General features: G+C 39.4%; 1 protein-coding gene across 4 annotated transcripts in view; it reads right to left on the bottom strand.

The window, feature by feature from the left end:
• The window catches only part of taok3a (TAO kinase 3a), a 65,002-nt gene that overhangs the window by 34,683 nt on the left and 15,464 nt on the right, over positions 1-14,855 (bottom strand). For 3 of the 4 annotated variants that reach the window (XM_056376468.1, XM_056376467.1, XM_056376469.1), the window contains one exon: positions 5,594-5,721. The gene's annotated coding sequence lies outside the window, so the exon portion shown is untranslated. Of the gene's footprint in view, positions 1-5,123; positions 5,219-5,593; positions 5,722-14,855 lie in introns of those variants that run through there. The other variant, XM_056376470.1, reaches the window with a different exon arrangement.

The following is a 14,855-nucleotide window of genomic DNA, read 5'->3' as shown; positions in this document are numbered from 1 at the left end:
TCACCAACTGCAACATTAAAACACTGCTAATAATCATCCAATAATACTGGAACACCGACAGGAACCATTCTGCATTATAATACTTTTACCTTTAATAATGTAAGTACATTTTACTGCCAATAAGTCTGTACTTTTACTTCTGAAAGATTTTAAATACAGGACCTTTACTTGTAATGTTTTCAGTGTAGTAGTTTTACTTCTACTTTTATTTTTACAGAAATAAAATATAATATATTAATATGAATATGAAAAAATGCAGCAATCTCCACATTTGAGAGGCTGGAACCAAAGAATATTTGATTAAAAGATTAGCAAAATAGTTGCCAACTAATTTAATGATAAATTAATTAAATAATCATTTTAGCTTTACATGACACCAACGTGATTGTCTGCTTTTTCGCTAAATTAGGCAGTGCAAAAAGAATCATAAAGATCATGCGTGCTTGTGTGGGTTGTTACCTGTATTTTTTTCCTGTGTGTTTCAGTGTGTGCACTTGCATTTTATATCTGTTTACCTACAATATGAACTTGCGTGTGTCCATGTGTTTTAGCAAATCTGTGTGTGTGTGTGTGTGTGTGTGTCTGTGTGTCTCCTACTTGCATCAGCACTGTCCTGCTTGAGCGCGCCAGACAGATACTGAAATAAAGTCTGACAACTCCCATATCAACCCTATACCCATCAAAAACACACCCACAGCATGTACACATACACACACACATAATATGACAATGCTGCTTTCACTAATAGAAAATGAGACGGGAATGAAAATGTTGCAAAATAATACAGGAAAAACAAAACGTGGGGAATGAAAGAGTAAGAAATTTGGACGGAGAGATAGAGAGAAGATCTGACAGACAGATAGAAAGGGACACTGACCCACTAATAGCAAGCAAGCAGCTTCACCCCTGTGATACAGCTTTGAAAGCAGATCTAACCACATCGATGGAGAGTTGGTAGATGAGTAAAAGACAGATAGAAATGGAGCAAATGAACACTGAAGTCATGTGATCACTCTAGAGACTGCACACCTCCCTCTCACCCTCTTTTCCACTCTTCCTCCTCCTCCTCTTCCTCCTCTCTTAAGATGTGTGAAGTGATGCAATGTGGCAACAACAGGTTGTAACACAGGGGACTTGGTAAAGCTGTTACTAGTCCTGCAAAGCCCAGTGTTTGGACAGTTAGCTCTGTGTGTGTGTGTGTGTGTGTGTGTGTGTGTGTGTGTGTCTACTGTGGATCTATGAATGGTATTGTGCTGAGAGAGAGAGCTGATTAGGCAAATGGCTTAGACAGATTAAATGCTTCGTGTGTGAGTGTGAATTCTTTGCTACATGTGCACAACTACACACCACTGCATGACACTGTACTTATATGTAGGTGTGCATTAGTGTATATGTTCAGGGATACCACACACTTCGCATGCATACACTGATGTCTGAGTAAATTAGATGTCGTGTGTGTGGGTTACTGTGGGGGTACGTAATGGGGATAAAAGGTTTGCTATATACAATAAACTATATGTCATAAAAAAAATTATATGTAGAAGAGATTATACGGTTTATGCTAATCTAGTCTGGACTAGACACATATACACACACACACACACACGCACACACACACACACACACTCAAAGCACTGAAGAATTCATTCAACCATCTTTGAAGAACAAAAAGGATTTTGCGTTGAAAGTCTTGACAATTAATATCTAAAAGTTTTGACAATTTGTGGATCAAGAAATTTAGACACATAACATGAAGTTAGTGTTTTCCCTACATTTTATTCTGGCAGCATTGAAAATGAAAACTTCAAGAGCGACTCAACTCCACTATTTCACACCTGCCACTGCTATTCATTTTTATGTTAGTTAACAAAATCTAATAACACATAAACACAAGATCTATAGAACTTATTCTGGGACTCCTCCAGTGGTCATACCTGTACATGCAACACATGCTGGCATACACATGTTAACTGTAGGCCAGAGTTCAACATGCATACACAATAAAACACATGAGCAGAGACACACAACCAAACATATACACCCTCCCACCCCCCAGGCCTCTTGTTGGTGTTGCTATGACTAATTGATGTACCAACATGTTGTTGTAGGTCTAAGTCTGTCAGGCTGGTGGATATGGCTCTACTATATACCATGTGCTGCAACAGTCATATTTAAATGGGACACCACATTGTCTGCTCTTTGCCAACTATATACAAGAATAAGATATAAATGCTACAAACAAAAAGACTGGTCCACAAATACAAGGTAGAGCCTCAGTACTGAATTCTTTTGATACATTTTCAGAGGGAATTAGACAGAGCCACAGTGCGCCAGTGGATTGGGAAAAAGTTAAGTTCAGTCACACACCTGAAAACATGGTTGAATGTGAAATGTTTCACAACACAAGACCACATCCACCTTGACTGACAAGTTGTGCAAAGATATTGTGAAGATTTAAGAAAAAAATTATTTAAAATAACCAACGGATGGTTGGATGTGCATCATTTTTGCAAGTGCAAAATCACAAGAATTAACAGGGATGGTACATACAAGAAATAATGTACAAGATAAAGTTCGATGGAAAACAACTTGACAGAAATTCCAGGTTTCCTCTACACTCAGACTTGCAGTGTTCTCTCTTACATACTCCACTCTTAAACATTTTGTCTTCAATTCTCTTTGTAACTGCCCTCTCTATCAATTTCTTTAAAGAGAAAAGCTTTGACAAGGAAGAGCACATGAATTTCTTATCATTCATTTTACTCTGTAAAACATAAAGTCTGTGTGTCTGTTTATGTATACTGTATGAAAACGCATATATGCCTGTGAAAGTAAAGTGGTTGTGAAAATGTGCTCATTTTGTATATACACATGTACATAGGGTGTGTCAAAATAAATTGTTGTCATGCCATTGGGAGCACATGAGTGTCCATATGTGTGTGTGTGTATGTGCGTGTAGCCAGGGGGTTTAGCGGCTTACTGGCCCCCCTCCCGGCTTTAGGCAGGAACAGGAATTAGACAGACTGTGGGAATTCTTACTGGGATTCAAATCACCAGCTCTAATCAGAAACGGAAAAAAAGAACTGGTAAATCTGCTAAACTGCGCATTGAGACATCGTGTGAGGATAATGTGTTTGTGCGCGTGCACGTGTGTTCATGTTCATGTAAGACCGAAGGAATAAAAATTACGTAATGATCCCATTCCCCTTAATTTTGTATAATAACATTACAGAGAGCGAGCTAAGAGCTTTGGAGTTCAGTATGTTTTTCTGTGAAGGTGCGCATGTACATATGAGTGAGCAAGGAAGCCTGAATCATACACTCACTCAGGAAAAAATGAAAATCACTGCACTTCAGTAATTGTGCCTAATAAAAACTTAAAGAGTCGGTAGAGCCTCACATCTCACCAGAGTGCAAAGTCCCTGGAGAGTACCATATGCGTATGTGTGACGTGTACAAGCGTGTGTGTGCGTGCCTTCTGCACGACATTAAATGGGTCAGCCTCGTTATGAATAATATAGAAGCCTATTCAAATGCACAACGCAGGGTTGTATGATGATGACTAGCCAATTCAAGGGGCCAACTGTGATAGGGTTGTTTCTTATCAATGGAAAATCAGAGAGTGGCTTTTCCTCCAGTGAACTGCATGCTCCGAGTCCATACACATGGCCATGCATGGACAGACTGTATGTATTCATGCGTGCATACACACTGACACAACCTCAGTGTCTCTATAGATTAATACAAATGTCAATCCTCCAGACTACACCTTTGTGGACTTCAGTCACTGAACAGTATCCACATTCACAATTTGTGCAGGATGCATGAAGAGTTTGGTTTAAGGGAGTAAAACTGAGATATGCCTACACTGCAAAATTTTATATACACAGTAAACCTTCCCATTACATTGAATAGGTGAGTATTACAATGCTATTATTATTATTCGATCTGAAACCCTCAGATCGAGATCTTAAGGCCTTCGTTTAATCATCAGCAGAATTACTTTATGCCACAAGGGCCACTGTTTTTTTGTTTCTTTTTTAATGTACTAACAATGAGATGACAGCTGACCGTAACCTGACAGCAAATGGGGGTGGACAAAAGTTCATTCTCTATTTGTCAGTGTTAGCAGAACTGTACAACACTCTTAGAATCATATCATGACCTTAACAGGAATACAACAGCACTGCTAATTGTCAGACGAGGCTTCTATGCAACTACAGAGAGAGGAAGATGTCAAGCCAGCATATTTTGTATACATCTTCAGTTCCCTAAAAAGAGGCCTTATCAGGTATATAAGTGAAAACACCAATATGGGTCAATCCGGAACCATGGTCTTCAAGCCACCACAAGGCTTATTGTTGACTTTACTGTACAGCCTGAGCCAGTCTTAACTTCACTCTGCCCTCATGTTCACTAGTCTGCAAGTGAGGAGAAGTTGAGACATTTGAAATCATCCCTCATCTTGCCTGAAGTATTGTTCTGTAACCCAAATTCTTCCCCTCTACCACACCCGATACCCTTGAGCTCTCTTCCCACTCAGGGTGTGACTCAGCAGCAAGATTTGCCCACGGCACAGAATGTACACACACGCCTGACTTTTCTCCTGAATCCAATGATTGGTGTTGGCTCTCTGTGCCATGATGATAAGTTGACAGAAGGATTTACATTATTGCCCAATTCACAAAAGACTCCAAACCACAGATGAACCTCAGGCTTCCTTCAGTCACTATAGCTTTAAGATGCCTGAGCAGGAAAACCTTTCAGAGAAAGATTTCCAAACAAACTAAAGAAAAGACAAGCAGTAATTTAGAAATTGTTGTTTAAAAAGAATCTAATAAAAATCAACATTTTAAGGCTACCTTCATCTACCACGTTTAACTGCAATATTTACATTTTATTCATCTGAAAAACACAAACACAAAATACACGCAAAATACAACAAGTCTAACATGTTTGATACTGCCAACCATAAAAGTGGTCTGCGCTATGATGCTTCCGGTTAAAAATAAAACATGAAACCTCCAACAGTTAGACTGCAGCGATACTCACACAGGAACTCACACGTGTATGTACACATAGACAACTTGAGAAAGTTATGGTATAGGCCAGAGAAGCTTTACCTCCTCCCAGAGTCAGCTTTAATCCAGTGAGACAGATGCTTGGTTGTATATCAATGCATTCATTACAAGGCAAACAAGACCCAGTTTAGAAGTTGGCTGGCCTGCGCTGGCTGTCTAACTGCAACATGAGACACGCACACACACACACACACACACACACACACACACACACACACACACACACACACACACACACACACACACACACACACACACACACACACACACACACACACACACACACACACACACACACACACACACACACACACACACACACACGTTATTGAGACAAGTCAATAAATGACCTGTAAAGCCTGTCAGACAAACACTTGGTTAACTTATGTGAATGGTGGACGTTATAATAAAATTAAAGACATTGTTTGTTTTTGTTTTTTTATCGCTACATAATGAAAAAACACACATGATGGGGTGCCCTGAAAAACAAATGAGCAAAAAGTCAAACCAACCAGTAGGAAATGTGTAAAGAGGGTGTCCAACTAGCCTCTGTCTCCCTCTTTCTCCTTTTCTCTCTCCTCAGATCAAGTCCAGAGTTGACTTCTTGGCGACTTTCCTCATGACTGGATTAAGACTGTACCTGAGAAACGACAGAGGAAGAAACAAAAGAAAGGTGATGGTTGGATTGAGATTAAATGAATACATTTAAATTAAAAAGAAAACAAAATTTGTGTCTGTGATAATGTGACTGGAGCTGAAATGGTAAGTGGATTAATTGATTAGTGGATAAATAGAATATTAACTGGCACTCAGTTATTATCTTCTTGACAAGTTCTGGATCACAGCAATGAGTCCTTCTTTTATCAGCTTCAGGAAAGATGACAAAATAACCTCAATTTGTAGAGGTATTGTCACTAACAGTATCATCAGTGTGGGATAAAGGCTGTTGGGTATCTCAGTCAGGTGGTAATAATACACTGTTCATAATGCTTAAGTCTTAAAATGCTGCAAGTATCACTTTATTTAGTACATGATAGCAAGATAGGAACCATCTCGATCTTGTTTGATTTTCTACATCTGCTTGAGCATATTCAAGCTCACAGGTGAGCCCAATGGCTCATCGCAGAATGCATAGGGCATACAGTATCTCAAACCAAATGTCTTGGCATTTGAAACAAGGGAAGTACCTCCTGTTTCAGGCTGAACAGATCCTTTCTCCCTCTTTCAAATAGGTGAGTTCAAGGACACTACACACAGCGCTGAGGACAAACACAACATTTTACACACCCATGAGCAAGCACAAATACAATATTTTGCTTTCACACACACACACACACACACACACACACACACACACACACACACACACACACACACAACACACACACACACACACACACACACACACACACACACACACACACACACACACACACACACACACACACACACACACACACACACACACACACACACACACACACACACACACACACACACACACACACACCAAATCCAAGTGAGCTGTTCTGACAGCAGAACGCTGCCAGCTACTGGACTGTGTTTCATTATGACAAGCAGGTGGTGCAGCATTCACAGCATTACCACTGAACACAACCTGACCCTGTACCATACACATCAGATTTACATAGCCGGCACACAACAAAACCAACTGTTGTCTACAAGTAGCCTAACAGTCAGGAAGTACAGTAGATCCATTATTCATTACATAAATGACCCTGTGACCTTTGGTTTGAGCCACTTAATTCCTCTGTGGAATCAAATTGGAACAATTCCTTTTACTCTTCTTTTCTACTTTCTTCTTCTCTACCATTTTTCACCCTGCTCTTGCCTTATTGGTTTCAACCCTCCAAACCTCTCTTTTTGATCGTGCCGAGCAGCAGATTGGGTGCTCAGAGGAACCGCATTCAATAATAAAAGAAGAGAGGATGGAGGGATGAGAGAAGAGGGATAAAAATGTATTGTGCCCCTACCGAGTGTCCCTGAATGATTTATAACACAAACTGACGCTTGCATGAGCCTCTGGGAAAGTTGTGGCTGCACTTCTCCTCCTCCTCGCTCACTCCACCCTGCTTGGCATTTGTGACCAACCAACAACAGAAAGACATAAATAGATAGAAAGAGTGAGAAAATAGTGCAAGGGTGAGACTGTGTTTGTATGTCTTTACTCAAGTCCATCTTCAAGAGGCCTTTAAATGGACTTTATTTTAAAGATACAATCTCAACCCATACTACCTTCAAGGCTGCAACTAATGATTATTTTCCTTCTCTATTAATTTGCCAATTTTCTTGATTACTTTATTTCTTGTTGTGTTTTTAAATTGTCAGTCAATAGTGAAAAAAGGTCCCATCACAACTTTCCAGAGCCCAAGGGGACACCTTCAAATGTCTTATTTTGTCATCTGGATCTACAGTCCAAGACCCCATCGATAGTCAGTTTACAATGATATAAAACCGAGAAATGCATCAAGTTTTGGGTTTTTGTTGGAATGCCATAAAAGATAAGTCTCTTTCACTCCTTAAAAGTGTAAACACACCCTGTACAGACCAGGAATAAATAAATAACTACTTGATTTGGAGCAGTAACATAAGATTGTTTGCTAATGTTTTGCAGTAAACATAAAAATATGCCTTTTTCCAGCTGAGCAAATGCTTTGCAGTAGCTCAACAATGTTGTTTCTAAGGGACATAACAATAGTAACTATTATTAAACCTTAATATTTTGCTAGGTAGGTAAGAATTTAAATTTTCTGTTTTAGAAATACTGTACAGACTGTATGCACACTTGCTGTGAGAGGGACAAAAGCAGAAACAAAGGCCACATTAAATAAATAAATCAAGGTCAACTGGTGTGGTGGCCTGGTGGTTATGAGGTATACCAAATACTCTAGTGAATTCAGAGTGTGTCTATCGGTGTGTGTGTTTGAGGAATACACCAGGTTACAAAGGTCAGGGGGCCAGCTGAGGCATGGCATTTGTTAAAACACAAAGAAAAAGTGAGAGAGAAAAAAAATTGTCAAAGAGGCACAGAGGATCTGATAGTGTCAAAGAGTAATGATGTGAAATGAGATGATGAGAGAGAAAAAGAAGAAGAGTGGGATGGAGGAAAGCAATGAGGGATATCCACTTGACTACTTTGTGATCTCTAAGCCTTGCTTCCATATTTTTTGGTTAATAAGAAGCACAAAGTTTAAGAGCATAATAGTATTTGTGTCATTATGCTATACTTGAGAGACGTGTGGTCACCTCTGTGAGGCCAGATCATTGTAGTGAAGTCTTACTTCCTCAATGGCCTATATGGTTAAGATCAGGCAATGTAGGCTCCAACACCCTGACAGGCTTCCTGAACAAGTTTGTTGATACACTGGCTACTGATCAAAATCCTGATACCCAACTCCTACTTTCCCTTCCTCCTCTTACATGACACACGCTGTGAAATGAATCACAAATCCTGAGTCACAAGCCTTCAATTTCGAAGGCACAATTTGGCCAAGCAAACTGTTCGGACCTGTATCGCATTTCTGTTTTCGGGCAAAACAATCCAATAGAACAGTTTTCAGAGGGATCGATCAAACAATTGATCAAGGATGGCTGTGATATCAAGTATCAAACATGGAGTTTGGCCAAGTCCAGGCCTCTTTCTGTTTCAGTTTTTCACATATAGACTTCATGAAATGATGACCTGACTTCCTGGATGGAAACCTAGGGAATTCTGTGTTGAGGGTGTGAATCCCCCTTCATCAGCAGCCTTTAAAGTTGAGCAAGTCACCAAACAAACAACTGCTCTCAGAAAAATAGCTCACGACCCATCAGTAGATTAAACACGTTAAACTGACTAGCTCTTAGATGTAAATATATTTTGTGAATCTGAATTAATGCGCACACTTAAAGCACTACAAAAATACCAGTTATAATGCTTAATCTGTCTTTATAATAACTTTGAGCCCTGATGTGCCTGAATTTAATAAATGATAATGAGACTCAAGTGTGCATAAATTCAACACTTGATGATTTGCACAGTGACTGATGATGACTAAGGTGGGTTTTTGATGAGTCATGCCGGAGGTAATCATATGTCCCATAGTGAAATACTGCTTTAAATAAAGCTGAGACAACCAAATATGAGACCATTTCCACAATATACAAAATTCTCCCAGGATGAAAATAAACTAATCCAGTGAGATAGAAAGAAACTAAACATTATGTCCTGATTATCCTGCCAGGGCGGCATGGTGTGGATTTTTATAGCAGTGACTCATTTTCACAGAGTGAAGAATACACACACAAACACACACACGCACACGCACACACACACACACACACACACACACACACTTGAAGCTCTAAAGCAGGATTTGGAGACTTCGGGGCAGCTCTCATCTCAGGAGCTTAGTGACACTATTGAGACATGCATGCTTACAAACACACACATACACACACCCACACTAAAGACTGTTACCTTCTCAGATTAGCTTCAAGGCTAATGCCAACATAAATGTGGGTGTTGGTGGATTGAGGGACAAATACGAGACAAATAAGTGGCCTATCCACCAACTTAAAACCCCGGGCCAACTCTAAATCTGCAGTTTATTTGAAGCGATTTCCTCTTGTTGCCTTAAAGCAAGAACAGCCCAAAACCTCACAGTGGCTACTCTACTTGTGTAGTGGATGTTCAAAAGTTGAAGTTGACACCATTGACCTTTTACAGACCTTGAATTTTCCATCTTGCTAGAGCACTCTGAGGAAGAGCTGGATCAGAGATGAGCTTGTGGGCCTTTCAATCTTGACCTTAACTACTGCAGAGACAACAAATGTAATAAGTATCTTTATTAACAATTTATGTCTTTCCTAGTACAAGATGGATAAAATATGAGCGTGGAGGACTTTTGAGCAGTGATCTTGCCCTTCACAAAAATTACTGCCCTTGAACAAGTGGCTGCACAGTGCAAATTCCTGTGTAGCCTACTCTTTTAGAGCATAGAAGAAGAATTGATATCTGTGAGAACTGTTTTATCCAAGAGTGAAGTGATAAAGTTTATTAATAAATTATGTGGTACCAGATGAGTGCAAAGACTCACAGACTCTCCAATGACAGATCTAGTATTTGAGGTAGTATCAGAGGCATGTCCGACACTAGTATCGGTAAAGGAACAACTCTAAATAACATTGGGGTCTCTTGGAAGCTGAGTGGTCAAGATGAATAGCATGTAACCACAACATCCATGGACAAATGGTGGACTAAGAACACCAGATATGCTGTTGTCTTAATAAAATAAACTATAAATGCTGAGACAGTTCAACTAGAAAGATCCAAAACTGTTTTTGCGCAGCCAAACAGGGCTGGACAGAAATGAAGTAGCACAGACAGACAGCCTAACTGGGTGGCTGGTGTATCAATGGACATAACTGTCATCAAAACAAATTTAAAACAGTTAAAAGCTTTCAACCTTTAAACCATCATTCAATCAAAGTGCACAGTGCAACAACCATTCCCTCAGCAGACAAGTCCATTAAAGTAGATTAACTCAATAGTGCCAAGCCAAATCATTCACACTTCCACACTAAGCAGAAGACAGCAGCCCCAGTTTTCGCCCTAAAGCTTTAGGTCAACATCAATCTTAATCTCCATATTGATGTAGAAAAGCCAGTTGTAATGATGCAGACTTTCAGGGCATCATATAATGGGAACAGCACACGCACAACCACGACACATGAAAGCCTTCACACGTGAGAAAACTTTTCACACCATTTTTCCCCCCTAGCACATGTCCATATAGAGGATCTGGGTGAAAGTGGCAGCTATGCAATTTTAAGCTAGCCAAGGGCATTTGTGAGGTATCTGGGAGTAGCTAGGGGCTGTGGGGGAAAGAAAAATCTTATGGAGCGTTGGAATCAGTCAGTATCTGTCAGTATATAAACTTTTAATTACCCTTTTCTGTAACTATATTTGAAGAGAATTATCTGGTTTAGAGTTAAAGCGATTAGTCGATTAATCAATGAGTTGAACTCATAAAATAATTCATTAACTAATTATTTTATACGTACTTACTAAACTAATTAGTGGATTCCTCCTTAAAACCTCAAAGCAATAAATGAAACCCTAAAACATTACTAACAGTTTCCTTTGGGAGTCTGCAAGGGTGCAGTTATGTGGCTTTCACACGGATCATGATAATGTTACGCTTCACAAAAATTAAGTCATTCAGATAAATTGCAATGGGAAAGCAGCATTTATCTCAGTGTCCTGATAATGTCCTTACAATTCCAGCAATTCCAGCAAACTTAGAGAGTGTGCACATGGATCTCTTTGAAAAAATTATTTCAAGGACCTAAAAGTTCAGAGGAAACAGACAACCCTTGACCACTGGACAAGACCTTGTAATTATTTTCAGTTGCTTTGGAAAACTCTCTCTCCAAAAAGCTATGAAAGTCTTCTCTCCCACTGTGGAGGCTTGTAAAGAAAAAAAATTTCACAGTAGCTAAACCTCACCAAATATAGAGTGAAGACAGAGATCTCTTCTTCTGTATTGAGGGCAAGCATTGGGCAAACATGCTATCTGAAAAAGCCATCAGTTAAAGTATTACCTGTTTGCCTTCTGCATTGGATACATCTGAACATGTCTGAAAGGGTAATAAAAGATACAGATATTCACACATACACACAGCATTGGTCACACAACCTCTGCTGCACAAAAACCATCCCTCATTCAGTGTGGAAGCTTTTATAGGGCAATCCCATGAATCCAGAGGGGTCGGTGTGTGTGTCCGTCCCTCCGGAGCGAAGCCTGGAGTTTTCTCTATTAAAGCCATTCATCCTCTCTGGCAACTATCAGCGCTAGCGCCTTTTCAGCTCAGTGTCGTTTTCAACCTGGTCAATAGTGTGTGTGGTCTACTATCTTGCTTTTTCTAAACCCACACAGTCTTTTACACACACACACACAAAATCAATCTCCACACTGTCTTTTCCAAACCCCTCCCCCTTAAATAAATACGAACACATACACACACACACACACACCACACACACACACACACACACACACACACACACACACTGAAGGAAACAAGCAAACACACTAAGTGCAGTGTCACAGAGCGCCGTCACCAGGCTGTTAAATTATTCAACAGTCCCTCACAGACAATTTTGCACATCAGAGAAAGTGAGGGAGGAGGAGCAGGGGGTTGTTCATGGGTACCACTAGCGAGGATTGAGTGTTATAAAGATCAACAGGTTACACACACACACACACACACACACATGCACATGCACATACACATAACAGGAATGAGAGCTGAAGAGCTGGAGAGCAGCACCTCTATCTATGGAAGCTGCAATTTAACCAAACCAGAGAATCGGATCCTATTTCATGTTTGTAGTGAGAATATTACACATTCTTTTACTGGGCATACCCTGTAATCCACTATAACCACAGACTTAACAGTCATTGTTTTAGCCTTTCTACTGTTGTTTTTTTGAGGGGCGTTGGAGTGCTCCGCGGACCTGCCAAGGTGACGCCCAAGAATAGCCACAGATACACATACACAAAGACATGTAAACACATGTCTCACATTTTTAATTTTAGCTTACTTTGTTTTTCAACTACACAGTATTTCAGGCACTTGATGAGGAGCTTTTTTTTTATTTTACCTGGGTGACTTTACAGAAGCATGTACAAACAGAACAAGTGGAACCACCCTCTTTATAAAAACACATAATAACTTTGATAAATATTCAACTTGTATTGATTACATACATTTCTTGTGGAAACAGACTGTTAAGAGTTGGGAAAAAGAAGACTGGGATACACCTTGTGCACCTGGACAAAAAGCTGTAAAGAGCAGAGTAAATTAACTGAACCTTGACCCCAAACACCTGCACACCTTTATGGCTCAGATGAAGTGTATGTGTTTCAGTTTTTATGTGTTAATTCATCGAGTATTTAAGATCTTGTAAAAAAAAAAAGGACCCATACAATTTTATATAATGCTGCTTTGAGAGTTTAATAATGCCAAGACCCCTTCAACTAAAACTGAAGATTTGCTTCCTATTTTTTGTTTAAATATTTATTTCTGAAAAATCTGATTTTGAGATCTAAATCAGAATCGAAAAATAATGTGCTGACACTGGTATCAGTATCAAAAACCATTTGACTCATAGCCAAACCTACAGTTTAATATTTTCAATCACTTTCCAATTACTTTGCTGCACCATGTGTCTTTGTGACATGCCTTCAGTGAAACACATGTCTAAATACGGGAGTTTCATGTTTATATAATTTTCTTTTCTCTCAGGAAATCATTTTGGTCAAACTCTATTTTTCCAAAACCCTTGTAGGCCCAGCACAGTACCAGTTCATTATTTTAAAAGCCTGACTCCACAAGCACCACCTCCTCTAAGCTGACTCACTAAACAAACAGCAACATGCACATGTTGGATTTTATGCAAATTATGTCTGAAAACCATTCAACTAATATGAAGCAATTTGCAGAGACTGTGCATGTGCAGGTTAGCCACTGTCCCCAGGAGAATTTGAGATATATAAAAAAAATGTATATAAAATAACACTACAATCACCCCAGGGCTCACACTAACCTAGATCTTTTATTTCCAACTTGGACAAAAACGATCCTACATTACCTTGGGTTCTGGTTGTGTGTCAGTAACAGTATGTACAGTCTGAGTATGTGAAAGGACACTTCTCCATAAGAGTATATAGGCAGAGTTTTTAGGACAAGTATGACTCTGTGTGTGCTAATAATGCATCTCTAGATTAAAATGAGAGAAAGGGACAAAGGTCACGAGCAGAGGATGACAAAGAAAGAGAGAGACAAAGAGAAAAAGGGAGAAAGGTAGACAGTACATGACTTAACAAAAGGGGGAAAAGGTTGAGACTGATGAATTTCCATCCATCATAATCACTGATGGAGACATGTAAACATTTACTGTAGAGGAAACAATACAGGTGAGGAAGTGTACAGCAACAGGGAGATTTTATCCCAGTGGTTTCCCAACGTTGGCCTGTGCACTTGTGAACCTGCATGTCATTTGTCCAAGCACTGAACACCACAAAATAAAACACCAATGCCTTTACTTAGTAGTTCGTTTGACATGCGACTTCATGTGTCTGTTACTTTGCTTGCTGGCTCAATGACATGTGTTACTAGAAAATCACTAGAAAATCAAACCATCAGTAATGTGATTCATTACACCTGTGCATAACACCATAACAAGTGAGAATATTTGCCATAACAAAGAATGATCAACTGAAATGTCCTTCTAAGGTGGAACACATGAATATCTGCAAAGCAAAACAACACAGAGGATTGCAAGTGAAAACACAACAGCTGTCAGTAGGAGTTTTGTCCTTCGTGGGAAGTGTTCCATACAAGACAATCATTATTGCATTATTGTTCTACTGATATTGCCATCTTGAGGAAGAATTCAACAACAAGTACAAGTTGTTTACTTAAGGATAATCTTCACCTCTGTAGGAATGGATAAAATCAAACCTGAAGAAAACAAGAATTTCATCAACAATTACACCCAAATAAGCCCATGTTCAATTTGTCGCAGTTGAGCAATATGAAATTCTAACATCATGTGTGAACACTTAAGCCCCAGAAGAGGTGACTAAATTTAATTTAAGGGTGAGCAACTATTACATTGCATGTTACTTGAATTTTGTTTGGATTATGTAACCAAGCAGGATGCTACAAAGTTCCTACTGAAAAACATTTTCGAGGTGTCTTGAT

This window comes from Seriola aureovittata, chromosome 5 (assembly GCF_021018895.1).
Source record: "Seriola aureovittata isolate HTS-2021-v1 ecotype China chromosome 5, ASM2101889v1, whole genome shotgun sequence".
Lineage (NCBI taxonomy): Eukaryota > Metazoa > Chordata > Actinopteri > Carangiformes > Carangidae > Seriola > Seriola aureovittata.
This window is presented reverse-complemented; position numbering and strand designations above follow the sequence as displayed.